This window comes from Mizuhopecten yessoensis, unplaced genomic scaffold (genome assembly GCF_002113885.1).
Source record: "Mizuhopecten yessoensis strain PY_sf001 unplaced genomic scaffold, ASM211388v2 scaffold8231, whole genome shotgun sequence".
NCBI classification, from domain to species: Eukaryota; Metazoa; Mollusca; class Bivalvia; order Pectinida; family Pectinidae; genus Mizuhopecten; species Mizuhopecten yessoensis.
Genome location: NW_018407444.1, coordinates 335,257 through 349,816, shown reverse-complemented (window position 1 = coordinate 349,816; position 14,560 = coordinate 335,257).

Below are 14,560 nucleotides of genomic sequence, written 5' to 3'. Positions count from 1 at the left end.
TACCGTTTAACATTCAACATCTAAATGTCGTACCGTTTAACATTCAACATCTAAATGTTGTACCGTTTAACATTCAACATCTCCTGTCGTACCGTTTAACATTCAACATCTAAATTTTGTACCGTTTAGCATTCAACATATCATGTCGTACCGTTAAGCATTCAACATCTAAATGTTGTACCATTTAACATTCAATATATCAAGTCGTACCGTTTAGCATTCAACATCTCATGTTATACCGTTTAACATTCAACATCTAAATGTCGTAACGTTTAACATTCAACATCTAAATGTCGTACCGTTTAACATTCAACATCTAAATGTTGTTCCGTTTAGCATTCAACATCTCATGTCGTACCGTTTAACATTCAACATCGAATTGATGCACCGTTTAACATTAAACATCTAAATGTTGTACCTTTTAACATTAAACATCTAAATGTTGTACCGTTTAACATTCAATATCTTAATGTTGTACCGTTTAACATTCAACATCTAAAGTTGAAGCGTTTAGCATTAAACATCTAACTGTTGTACCTTTTAACTTTCAACATATTAATGTTGTACCGTTTTACATTTAACATCTAAATGTTGTACCGTTTAACATTAAACATCTAACTATTGTACCGTTTAACATTCAACATCTAAATGTCGTACCGTTTAACATTCAACATCTCATGTCCTACCGTTTAACATTCAACATCGAATTGATGCACCGTTTAACATCAAACATCTAAATGTTGTACCTTTTAACATTAAACATCTAAATGTTGTACCGTTTAACATTCAACATCTAAAGTTGAAGCGTTTAGCATTAAACATCTAACTGTTGTATCTTTTAACTTTCAACATATTAATGTTGTACCGTTTTACATTTAACATCTAAATGTTGTACCGTTTAACATTAAACATCTAACTATTGTACCGTTTACATTCAACATCTAAATGTCGTACCGTTTAACATTCAACATCTAAATGTCGTACCGTTAAACATTCAACATCTAAAGTTGAACCATTTAACATTCAACATCTAACTGTTGTACCTTTTTACATTAAACATCTAACTGTGGTACCTTTTAACATTAAACATCTAAATGATGTACCGTTTAACATTCAACATTTAAATGTTGTACAATGCATATCGAGCCGCAAAACATTCAAAATGTAAATGTTGTATGTCCAGCCGCTCAATATTCTGAAATAGATGTCAGATGTCGGGCCGCTAAATGAAATCGATGTACACGCTCTGAATGTCGTGCTCCTTATGTGTGAAGTCTACTATATACAACTACATGTACCCTAACAGCGTGACATGAGGGAAGATCGGGTTGAATGTAAAATGGCATTTGAACAAAAATGTTAATTTAAATTTCAGTTAATCCATGATTTACGAACCTTATCAGAGTAATATTCACCGAGGCAATGCCAAATATTTATTTCTCACGGGTTATCTAAAACAATTGCAGAAGAAAGATGTCAAATATTTTGATCTAAAAATAATAAATTCCCTGGAGAAAAACGAAAGAAATGTCGAACTGGATAACGTTATATATTTTAACTATATAAGGAGAGAAAGAAACAGTATCAATCATTGACATTACGCTTTTATAATGTAATAATTCAAATGTGCGTATGACCTAGTTTTATGTTACTACAGATTTTGATTTGACTCGATGATTTAGGACGCCCCCGTGGAATAACCACATAATTCATCTACCATGCATCCCAGCACGCGAGTCTGTGATACATGGCAAAAAATGTCTGTTACATGTACTGCTCCGGTCGGGTAACGTGTAAAGATATGGCTGTGTGGGTTAAACAGGCACGACTCTTTGGATCAGAAAACTATGCGTGTCAGACATTTAATACAGGGATATAACAAGGAAACATGCTCTCAAATAATCACGACGAGTTTTTGTTTATTATTATGCATATCGTTAAGCGTCAAAACATAAAAAAATAAAAAGGCAGTTGTTGATGATTGCGTTCCGTTAGTTTATATCATTCCTAACATTACATGTACCGACTGTGAAACCTCGTTATGAGATATAAACGGCTAAGATGGTAGTCCATGCTTGTTGTTGTTGTCTGTGATCATGAGAACCCTTACCTATCTGTAAGAACTTGATACGTTATCAACAGCAGTATATCTTCAAATCGATCCGAGGAGCATATCTGATGACAGTAAATCGTATCTACCATATTTTGTGTACGTCTCATAACGCGGAGCTTCTATTATAAATAGATGATTATATACATTAAAAATGGTATGATTGGACCACCAACATTCAAAATATTACTTATTCTCCGTTTGGCAAATGTCAATGTGACAAAAGTTATCAACCATTTAGATGTAACATTTAAATGACTTCAGTTTCTTCTAGCGGCCATAAGAACACTGATCAGGTCATTGTGGTAAAACATACGATAATTGTATATCCTGTAAAGTCTCTAAGTGTTGTTTTTCAGACTTATTGAATATCGTTCTTCTCAGATAAATATATCGTAATATTCAATGAAAAACATATTATTACGTGAAACATTTATATTGATTCATTTGAGAACATGTACTTAATACAGCTGTAGATCTCAGGTAATATTGAAATGGTAGTTCTATTGTCCTTTCAAATCGGGTGGTTTGATTTGCGATGCTAAATGTGTATTATGTCGTAACGGTAGAAAATAGACTGATATTTACATTTGCACTGCAACCCACTATTAGAAAATAAGAGCAAAAACTATCGTGACGTAACACGTGATTTACATCTGACGTCATGGATTAATCTTGTTCAATAGGAGTCTTGTAGTTAAGATTCGGATAACATGGAGAATGCCCCTGCGTCAAACACACAAATGACTACGGTTAAATATTGGCGCCAATTTTATTTGAATAGAGCTATTCCGTCTTTGCGTATTGCAGAGTTATCTTCTCTTGGGAGCAGGTATTGATTGTTACGTCACTTATTTGTGAGAGTAACGTCATCAATTTTTGAGAAAACGACGCAATTTTCTCGCACAAACCAATGACGTAACAATCAATCCCTGCTCCCAAGAGACGATAACTCTGCAATACGCAAAGACGGAATTCCCCCAATGTCGTTTAAAGGACGACGCATATACAAAACACAGTAAATAAATAAATTATTTCAGAACACATAAATAAAATTAAACAGTTACTCTATAGTAAATATAAATATATGGATTGAACGGCGTTTATTTAGCGCGCTTCATGCAATATAGATGTAACCGATTTGAATAAGATACATTTCCGATACGAAAACAAGCAGAAAAAAAACGAAATTCACGTAAGAAGCATGAAATCTGTTTATCCCAGTATATCTCACATGAATCGCTCGTGCCGTCGTAGTGGTCCCAGGAGATGTGACGTCACATCACATACAGACAACACGATGCGCCATTATGTGACCCGCGCGTGCTGTTAATGGCAGGAATGGATTCCGTGACCTGGTAATGTTCCTTCAAACACTGAGAACAAGTAGCAATCGGGATGTCGGTAAGGAAGCCGTTTACAATCACTAGTTTCTTCTATAGATATTATACGTGCCGATACAGGCGATAATATCCCACTTTACTAGCTCAGTCAGAATACGGTATGAATGATCCAAGATGGAGGTATCTACATGCAACTGGTTGTAATTGTTAAAAACTCATCTAAACCACGCCCTGTCGGAACAATATGGGACAACACGTTAAGAAATGTGTCAACGGGAGACTAACATTTTATTTGTTTTAAGTAAAATGTTTTAAGTACAATGTACAGGAACATCGGACATGAAATGTTAAATAAGTTGATACCCTATCATCCTGTGCACCTATATTTTCTATTGTCTGGAAATGTTGAATTATCAAATGTTGACAATGAGCGTATTTTTGAAATTGTTCCGACTTTTATTGATTCAAGTGACCGTTTCTGAACAAAACTTCGTGTGAACAGGTAAATTTATTTAATCTGTCATAATCTCTTCTCTCCTACACCTCTCATTCTGTTTTGTAGGTCTATAGAATATTAATAGTGTTACTGGTTCTGCAAATTGTAAATACATATATTTTCTTTTTCAAATTGAAATAATTCCGCTGCATGGCACTTTGATATGTTACCTGGAAGGAACTGGAATGACTTGAAGAAGGATTCTAAGGAATGTGTATTATATGGACAAACGAGCAGCTGATGGGGGAAATAATGTGTAGCTAGTGCGTGCCACGAAGTAGTTTAAGTTTAAGTAGTTTAAAAATATTGATACTTTGAATGAACCTTTTGTATCATTCGAAATATACTCTACTTATCTCTATGGTCTGTCTTTCAAAACTCTCTTTTATTTTTTTATTTTATTTTTTTCTTCTGTGTTCCTTTTTTTCATACAATTACTCTGATTGGCATATGTCGCTATTACTAGCATTGTAATATTATAGTTGAGGAGAGGGCTTCTATTCCGTCTTTGCATATTGCAGAGTTATCTTCTCTTGGGAGCAGGTATTGATTGTTACGTCACTTGTTTGTGAGAGTAACGTGATCATTTTTGAGAAAACGACGTAATTTTCTCACACAAACCAATGACGTAACAATCAATCCCTGCTCCAAAGAGAAGATAACTCTGCAATACGCAAAGACGGAATTATAAGTTGTTATAACTTGTGCCCAATCCATTTGATTATATCAAAAAAATATGTTTAAATCAACGTCCTTCTAACAGCTAGGGTCATATGGAAACGGTTGCCTAGGGAGAAACAGTGGAAAAGAAAGAGTGAAGAATTTACGAAAGAAAACAATACTCATCCTCATGTGTTGATATGTGTCAGCAAACCAATTTTTTTTTTATATTCAATATGTTTTTAATATTCAATGAAAAAGCGACACAGAATAAAACTCTAAATCGTACAGGAGGATCCACCTCAGTCGCCTCTATCTATAACATACTGTTGGATAAAGTAGGCATAAGTTGTAAGATGTTGACATATAAATTCTGTCTGATAGCATCTCGTACATTTCTAAAAAAAAAAAAAAAAAGTCATGTTCGTAAGATTAAAAATAATAAAACGATTTGCTACCAGACTTGAATTATGTCAATATTCTATATTCATATTGTATCCGACTACATGTAAAGGAGGCGACTAAGGCGAGCCCTCATGCAGACTTTTAAGGGTTTTCTTCTTTGTCGCCTTCTGTTTGTGATAAATAACATTTCTACAATTTAAGATTGAGCTGTTGACCATATAAAAGAGTAATGTGCTCTAGATCTTAGAACTTCTAGACCCAGTTCTTGTTTTTCGATAAATTACTGTTGTACCAAGATATCAGCACCAGTAAGGACACGGTGGGTGTACCAACATTTCCTGTAACACAGACGAATGACAGGATTCATTAAACTGATTCAGTACATTTACTTTATATGATAAGAAGCATTTCAAAATGTATCGCCTATCATTATATCATTTATGGAAGAAATAACGCTAGATTAAAAAGAGGAAGCGACAGTGCAATACTTGGTCGCATAGGGGAGTGGAGATTGATTGGTTTTCCGACGTTACGTATGTCAGCTTCGGTTGGCTGTAATCAATACCCACTATGTCTGTCTGTAGTCGCGGTTTTGGGCGAGAAAATTACCTGCATGTTGCTTATATGACTGTTGAGCAATCCATGGTTTAAAACATCGGAAGCACAAATTTATCATCAACACATTTTGTTTTTTTCTTCTCCTAATGGTTTTGCATAATTCAAAGCTGTTCTGTGTTGAATGATTTTCTTGTTGGATGTATTTCATTAGTGTATATTTATCTGCATTTGATATTTACACAACTCTATACAGCAGCATAACTTGGTTCAGAACAGCGATGTCAGAATTCGCAATACGTCATTCAGAACTCGCAATACGTCATTCTAAACTCGCAAAACGTCATTCCAAACTCGCAATACGTCATTCTGAACTCGCAATACGTCATTCCAAACTCGCAATACGTCATTCTGAACTCGCAATACGTCATTCTAAACTCGCAAAACGTCATTCCAAACCCGCAATACGTCATTCAGAACTCGTAATATGTCATTCAGAACTCGTAATATTTCATTCAGAACTCGTAATATGTTAGCAAAAGTCATGAAAGTATACCATGCTTAATGTATAAGAAATAAGTATAGCTCATAGATAGAGTATGTGACTCATTAAAAATGTTAAAATAAGATTAAGAAAACAAATGAGTAGATATATTTGGTACTGAGATCATCAAAATGAACCCATTACTTTGGTTTGCTATTCTTCTTGGCTTCTTCTTGTTCATACTGCTTTGCTACAATTCTTTACAAAATGGCATTATTTTATACATTGATGTATAAAGCATGTATACCATATGTCTCAGTTTGAATCTAGATTTGTGAATGAGAATAGCAGCTTGTTCCTGTGTTTGTATTGGCCTTTAACATACATTTCACCTTTACCAGGTCCAGTAATAGCCATTACCATACATTTGCATAGCGACCAAACAAAGGGAGATTACTTATGCACGCACGTTGTTATAACGTCAGGTTATAGTCGCTATACACAAACTAATGTATAAATTCTCTGTATGACGTTAACCTAGCTTCCCATGGATCGAGATTGATCATACGGCTGCAAACATTTAGCCCGACATCTTTAAAATAGTGTTGTTCACTGCTTGTCCAGTAGTACCATTCCTGTCTCGTCCGAAACAATGGCGACCACCTTCACCACATGAAAAACGATTGATTAACTTGTCGACAACAGGTCTTGATTTGTTTTATTATCGTCAATAGGATCATACAATCAGTACAAATATCAGTTGAAAAACGAATAGAAAATCCCGCAACAAGGTTACGGCAATACTCGAGGACTGATGCTCAAGGTTACAGCAAAACTCGAGGCCTGGTAGTCTATCACTTTAAGCAAAAGGCGTTTTTTGAGAAACCAAAAAACGAAGAAACGCCTATTTGAAAATTGTGTTTTTACATGGAGAGACTCGTGCACATATTATAAAGGAGACATAAACTGAAACGTTTAACCGCACTAATATACAGTATCAAATAATTCTACAAGCCGGGTTTTTTGTGTTATATCTTATGCAAACGTTTTTTTCGTATAATTCTAATTTTATGTTGTAATATCAGGCGTTTTGCGATAGGGCAGTAGCTTCCCTGAAAACATGTCGTCTTTGTGAGTGAAAGAATAAAAGTGGTTAATAAAACAGATTTTGTGCTTTTCAAGGACGACCGTGATGAATTCAATCACACAGGTACCTGACACATATTCGGGAATCAATTATTTTTCTTAGTTTTTATGCAATAAGTTAACAAAATCAGGCATGTCGGTCCCAGTCACCTGCCATTATGAGCTATGTTCATATTGAAAAAATCACCGTTTATTGTTGAATTCCAAATTACTTTGCAATCCCTAGGTTATGAAAGAATACCTGGAAACTTACGTAGTAAACTTAATTATTACGCTTCTTTCCACAAGGGTCCTTTAACTTACGATATAATTGGTTTTGCCTTGAAATATTTTCATTTCGAACTTTAAACAATCCGGTTAACTTAGCTACTTCAGGACGCGTGCAACTGAATTGCTTTATAAAAGTAGTGTAATATATCTAGATTATAAATAAATTGTACAAAAGAGTAATACCAGTATATTTCAATAATCCAAACAACTTTTCGTCCATCTAAATATAAATTGCTTTCCGGCTCAAGATTAAAGTTTAAAGTTTATTTGTAGGAAGGGAATGCATTCTATGAAAACTTGCTGATTGGCTGATATAGTTCTATTGGGAAAGGCTAAATTATGTTTTAGTAAATGTAGTGTGGCTGAAACTATTTCAGTAAGTTTTGCAACTGTAACCAATTTTTCGACAGAAGGAAAGGTGAGCACGGCTTATCTATAGTGGGTGTTATAGGGAAATGTACCACGTTGTCACCTTCAAGTTCGCTACAAAAGCACTACAACATAATCTGAGGAGACAGCAAAACTGATTGAAATATAACGAATCATCACTGAAAGTCGGAGGAAAACTAGAAGGGTAGAATTTCCAGCATGACAAAGCATATGTTCCCCTTTGAATCTTAATATAAAGGACAAAACATTATCAAAATCGACTTATGCTAAATCAAATAATTAGACAAGGATCTTTCCTCCTCCCTGTTATTCCGTCTTTGCGTATTGCAGAGTTATCCTCTCTTGGGAGCAGGTATATATTGTTACGTCATTGGTTTGTGTGAGAAAATTACGTCGTTTTCTCAAAAACTGATGACGTTACTCTCACAAACAAGTGACGTAACAATCAATACCTGCTCACAAGAGAAGATAATTCTGCAATACGCAAAGACGGAATAGTTATTACCGAATGTATATCCCCGTTACAGTCAAACAGGATAGAATACACACTACTACCTTCATAGCTTCACAAGATTACAAGTTTTCAGTAAATGGTGTTATAGTTCCATTTCTCTTTGACACGTACTTGACCCTTAGAATTATTCACCTATACTGAATAAAGGATCTTCATGTATATGTGTCCTTTATTCATAGTTTGCTTTTACTTTTATCAAGTTTAGAGTCTAGTCAAGTATTGACGACAATTCGGTTTTCTCTTATTTATACTGACATCACACATACCATGCAGGGTCATTTGTAAACAATATCCTTCTGAATCTAGTTGTAATCATGGTTCAGTATACATGCAACCATTATTGGTGCCGATTCGTTTGATAAAAAACAGTCAACTTGTGTCATCATAATTCAACGCTTTTCTTGTTTTGTGTTGATAAGGGCCGCGGTGGCCAAGTGGTTAAATCGTCTGTCATTCTGCTACCACTAGCCCTCCCTCACTGGGTCGTGGACACGAGGACTGCGTGGGGTAGTCGCCAGATACTGGCCGTAGGTCGGTGGTTTTTCACGGCTTTTCTCCACCACTAAAACCTGGCACGTCCTCAAATGTCTATAGCTGTTTATAGGGCGTAAAACACAAACAAACCAAACCAAACATATCAAAAGGGTTTTTATCATTTGGATTTTACGTGTTGTATGGGGTAAATTATATTCAATAAAATCTGTATATATGTTTGCATGGAATAATTGCCATGAGGTATATACACTACCTTCAATAAACTAGTTTAACAGAACCAGTTTTGTTCCTCGTATAGTTTCCTTCTATAACCATTATAACTGCAATGCTAGCAAGCATTGGTATTGAAATGGATGCAATGAGTCTAGCCATGACTGTTTACGGAGTCTATAGTGTCATATATGAAAAAAGAATGTACCAAATAAAGGAAAACGTGATAGTACTTTTACTTNCACCCCCCTTGCATTAGTAAGAGACAGTTTCAACACTGTGAGAGAGTTCGACTTATCATTTCTACATTGTGACCCAAAATTACTGTTATTTACAAACTTAATCACATATCGTATAATCAATAGACCTGTGGATTACCTTACCTATTCAAACATTTTTTTTTCTTTTCATTTCACATTTTAGCATCCGTATATGTATATTATCAATTAGAAGACATAATAACGTCCTTCTACGCCAGGAAATGATACCCTAGGTAAACAAATATCAATTACAAATTATCGGAAGTCATTTATTTTCTTTATTCTTTCGGTACCTGACGAGATAATTGTGCAAATCGGTTATCGATTAGTTTCACTGAGTATATTTTGGTATCTGATATCTATACATACGTGTATGAGTATATCGCGTGACAAAGGCAGATCAAACAAAATTGCTCTTCCCCAGCTTCACCAGCTATCAGACGTGATAGCCGAAATTATGTTTTCGACATGTTTGATTTATTCAAGTAGATAATAGTTCCAACAGGGGATAATTTAGTCAACACTCCGATACCATAGATTAACAGGCAAGCAGACTCCTGTTACAGATGTTTGCTTGGCTTGATGACCCGATAGCATGGCAGACAAAATAGTTTTACCCTTGCGGTGAAAACCCTATCCCTTAATTACATAGATATTTTAGTTTGGGGCAAATTTGGTCAGAATCAAATAATGCGTTGTGTAGATATGATTAGTTACATCGTTTTAAGTAAATTATGTCTGGCTTCTGTTGACAGCTATATTGTTTTACAAAATAGATAGGCATTTTATTGCTCAAATAATAAACCATAGAGATGTTGTTTCTAAAAGTGATTGTAGTATACATTATATATATTGAATCAATACGAAAGATGCAATAGATTACCTAATGCATTTTGAATCAATAAAGTTTGCTGTTCCATGATTTTGAATCTTTGTTCGAACGGAACAAACTGATTTCGTGAAAGCGCACGGTATATAGCTTGCACAAACCTTCAAAACATATCAAAAATACGAATGAATGAAAACCTTTAATGAGTTTGTAGTAGAGAAAGAAAATATTAACATAGAAAAGTATAATTGAAACAATGGTAATGTTTAATTCATCTTAATTCAATACTGCACTTCTCACGAACTGTTTCGGTACACATTAATAAGCAAGTACATATGATACGGTGTCTGGTTTGTGTTATTTCGTTGTTTCGTCCGAAAAAAATACACACAAAAAAAAAAGAAAAAAAAAAGGGGTTTTTTTTGTTTTCATTTTCGTTGATGGTCCTTTCCAGGCGCAACGACGAAAGAACAAGAATTAGGTTCATTCCCGTCTTTTCTTGGTGAAAGACGAGTCTTGTCCTTTGGGGTCGAACAATATAGCACAAACCAGCGAGATAAGGAAATTATTTAGTAAGAGTTTATTTGGTGTATAGTAACCACTATTGAACATGTTGGTTTGGAAATCCAATCCAGTTGTGGTACTTGAGTATAATGTTATCCAGTATAGTTACCTCAAGTTAACCACTATCATGATCGTCTTGTTGGTTTTACCGGCTATCACACTATCCCCGATACTTATGTATGTGTCCGTTGTTCATTTTTAGATACAGAGAAAAAATGATTTTATATGATGACATTTTTAAGATATCCTATAGTTTAAATAAGTTTAAACAGTTATACATCATTGATAATTTTGTCATTCCGTAGGATGTTCAGTTCGTGTTCATCGAAAATCAGTTGAGAGTGCACCATGGTGACAGATTTAAAAACAGTAACGTCATTCGTTTATGAAACACATATGGAGATAAAACGAGATTCGACTTTTCTACATTTCACGGAGTTCAAGAACTTTAAAGAATACAACGTTCGCACTAATAAAAATATTGATTGCCTGCTGTATAAAAATACCTAACAATTAGAAACACGTGTAGATGGAAACAAAACCCGTGAGATGAAGATTACTCGCTGCTCGGCTGGAAGTGTGACGACAGATATCAATCGGAGAAAAGATATTTTGAACCACTGCAGTGATTAGGTAACAGCTATTTTTTTGGCCAATGCGTCAGGAAGTAAAGAATGTAATAAGACGCCACGAATTTCTCCAGAGTGTCTCAATCCAGTTTTGTGTTGCCGAGGAACAGATACGTATCCTGTGTTAACAATCACATACATGTATATGTATTATTTTTAAACAAAAATGAGTTCACAAAGGTAGGCGAATAAAAACTGATATAAAAATAAATTTTCTTGGCTATTTTTTTTGAATGATTTAGAAAGTTTCGAAAGTTACGCATATGGGAATATAAACTGCTTAATTCACATGAGTCATATTTTGGAAGATATCAGTCTGATGCCTTATCATCAATATGTTTAAATTTGATTTTCACGACATTTCGTTCTTCTAGCCGACGCCGCAGCTGTGTGCCATGAAAAACAAATTAATTATGAAAGAAATGTCTACCTTTGAAGCACATTTTGATGACTGAAGGTTTTTAGTCAGCGCAACAGCTATCTTGAAACACATCTCTACAGAAGCTGAATATGGACCACCTTAAGGTTCACACTCTCAGTAAAACGTCAAAGGTTGTATATGGTAACATGACAGAAATATCCCACGTCATACCACATGCTAGATTTTCCTATCTCGACCGATCTGTGTGGTAAGTGACATTTCGCTCGATATTGACGCTGCGATGTATTCATACGGGTAAATCATTCTGAAACAACCGAAAAGAATGGGTGTGTTAAAGCTGCTAAAAAAAAAGAGAGCGATTGCAAATTTGGAAATTGGGCACAAGAACAATATTTATCGCCTATGTGTCCCCAAGATGAAGTTCAGCATCTTAATTTTGGAGGTGTTTCGCCGTTTATAACGGTGATTCAGCGGGATATAGAAGGACTCACACAACTAAATCAGCCAATCAGCAAGTGTTTCATACGTTTGTAATTCCTATGTAAAATCTATTCCGGCTATTTACTGGTCCACTGAGGAAGTTTAAAGAGGAACTGGTGACAGATTTTTAGATGAATAAAATGTACAGGCATTCAAATGTTGAAAAATGTATACTCTTGATATATTTCCATGTCTGTGTGCGGATTTGCACATGGGAAAAAAGTCTGGGGGCGTTTCTGTTTTGGGTCACCGGTTTTGCTTGCAAATTACGGTTGTCAATTTCTGGACGCTTAGACACTCCAATATGCCACCAACCTACCAAAAAAGACATTTTATAGCCTTTGTAAGGCATGTATCTAAGAATCCAGATATTTGTCACCGGTGTTGGACCTTATTTACGTAACGAACGGGAGTATTTCTGTTTGCGATGTTCAAGACGGTTTTTTATTTGTTTTGGCGTTTCCTCGGTTTTGTTATGGTGTTTTCAAATGGAATAAAGACCAATAGAAAAATATCATCACATTTGTTGTATATTCGTGTTAAGGTATATCAATGCTAGCACACTGAACTTAACAAAATGAAAGTAATATATATTCTTACTCTCTAGAGTTTTCTATGTTTTCTTTATTTCTTTTATACAGAGGTCCTACAGGTTTCACTTTTTCGTTTAACTTTATCGTCAGATGTTTTCTCCGATCCTCTTGGGAATAAAAGGTTACATTTCTAATCCACTGAATGCTCACGAAGTTGTCCCGTATCAGAATGTAAAATGGTGTTATCTTGGTATTTAAGGAGGGTAATTTGGGAGCCAATTGAAGATTGATCTTATCAAAAGCGTTGATTTCGGAACAAACCGGGAACGAATTTCCCTATAGACATTACGAAAATTGATTGTATTACTGTAAACAGAAATGCCATTGTTATTGCAGTACGCCCTATATTGCAAAATGTGCATGTCGTGTGCGGGCATTTTAATCTAACGTTTGGGAAGTGTTTAATTTTCATCTTCATCTCCAGATGAGTTGAACATGGCAAGGGTTCATGGCTATGTTTACGCTGAAACAGAATTACTTTGTTATGCAGAAGCAACGATAATTAACGCAAGAGTACACTTTGCCATTTTCATTGTGACTCAAATTTTACTTGTTATAATACTTTTCTTCCATTACTTTCTTTAACATTTAATATTCATGCAATTTTCCTGAAGAAATGTATTATATTAATCCTTAAAAACTTTCATAGAAAATATCTTACATTTGAAATAACTTTGATATGATATTCCCATTTTAATATTACATAAAAGATATTTTGAAATCAAAGTACATGTACATCTCAGTGAACTTAATGCACATAATATTCACGGCTCATTATTGTTTCAAAAGGACCATACCCCAGATCAATCGAAAACTTAAGAAACAGACAACTGTTGAGAATGAAAATAAAACTGACAAGTACGTCCACCTACTCATTAATTCATTATCTGACCTATTCATCCGTCATGCATGCATACATCCATAATTTGAAAATGGTGTTAGCTATTTTATTGATAGCAAACACAGGCGAGAATAATACAAAACTAGTTACATGTACCTACAGTATTATAACAAGCCAACGATATCAACTAACTTAATGTCTATTTTCAGACAAGTCAGTTGTGAATTTGGTTTCCGAGATGGCAGTTAATCAAATCATCCGTACAAACCTGTAATTGTGCACATACACGTGCTATTTTCAACATCATATAACAGTCATATGAAGAATGATATTCAACTACATAATATATTTCGATTATTTCACTCATAAGGTGTTTTACGTTCTCAGTGATCCAGTACAGAAAAATAAATATGCTCTTAATCGAAAATTATTATCGAATGCATCCTTGCTACCAAAATTTCATATCCAATCCTTGGCATTCTTAGCAATGATTGATCTACTACCTCAAAGCAATTTTCTTTTAATAGTAATGATCGTGTCACGTTTTGAATATATCTAGGGAATTACATAAACATTTAATTATAAAAAAAAAGATATCTATAAGTACTGTGTCAATTTTAAATACATAGGTAACTTACACGTAAAAGTCACCCATGAATGGCCCCGTCATTTGTGGAAAACGTGTACACAAGACCTTACTTATTGACACAAAAACATTAACAAACGAAAAAGCAGTGGAAATGATTTGTTACCTAAGACAAATGTGGGAATAAATTATATATATATATATATATATATTAATATAAATGAAAACACCAAGTGTGGTTAATGCTTATAAAGATAAACGAAATATTATATCTTCACATTTGATAATATAAGGTCAGGTATTGATTTAATATCGACC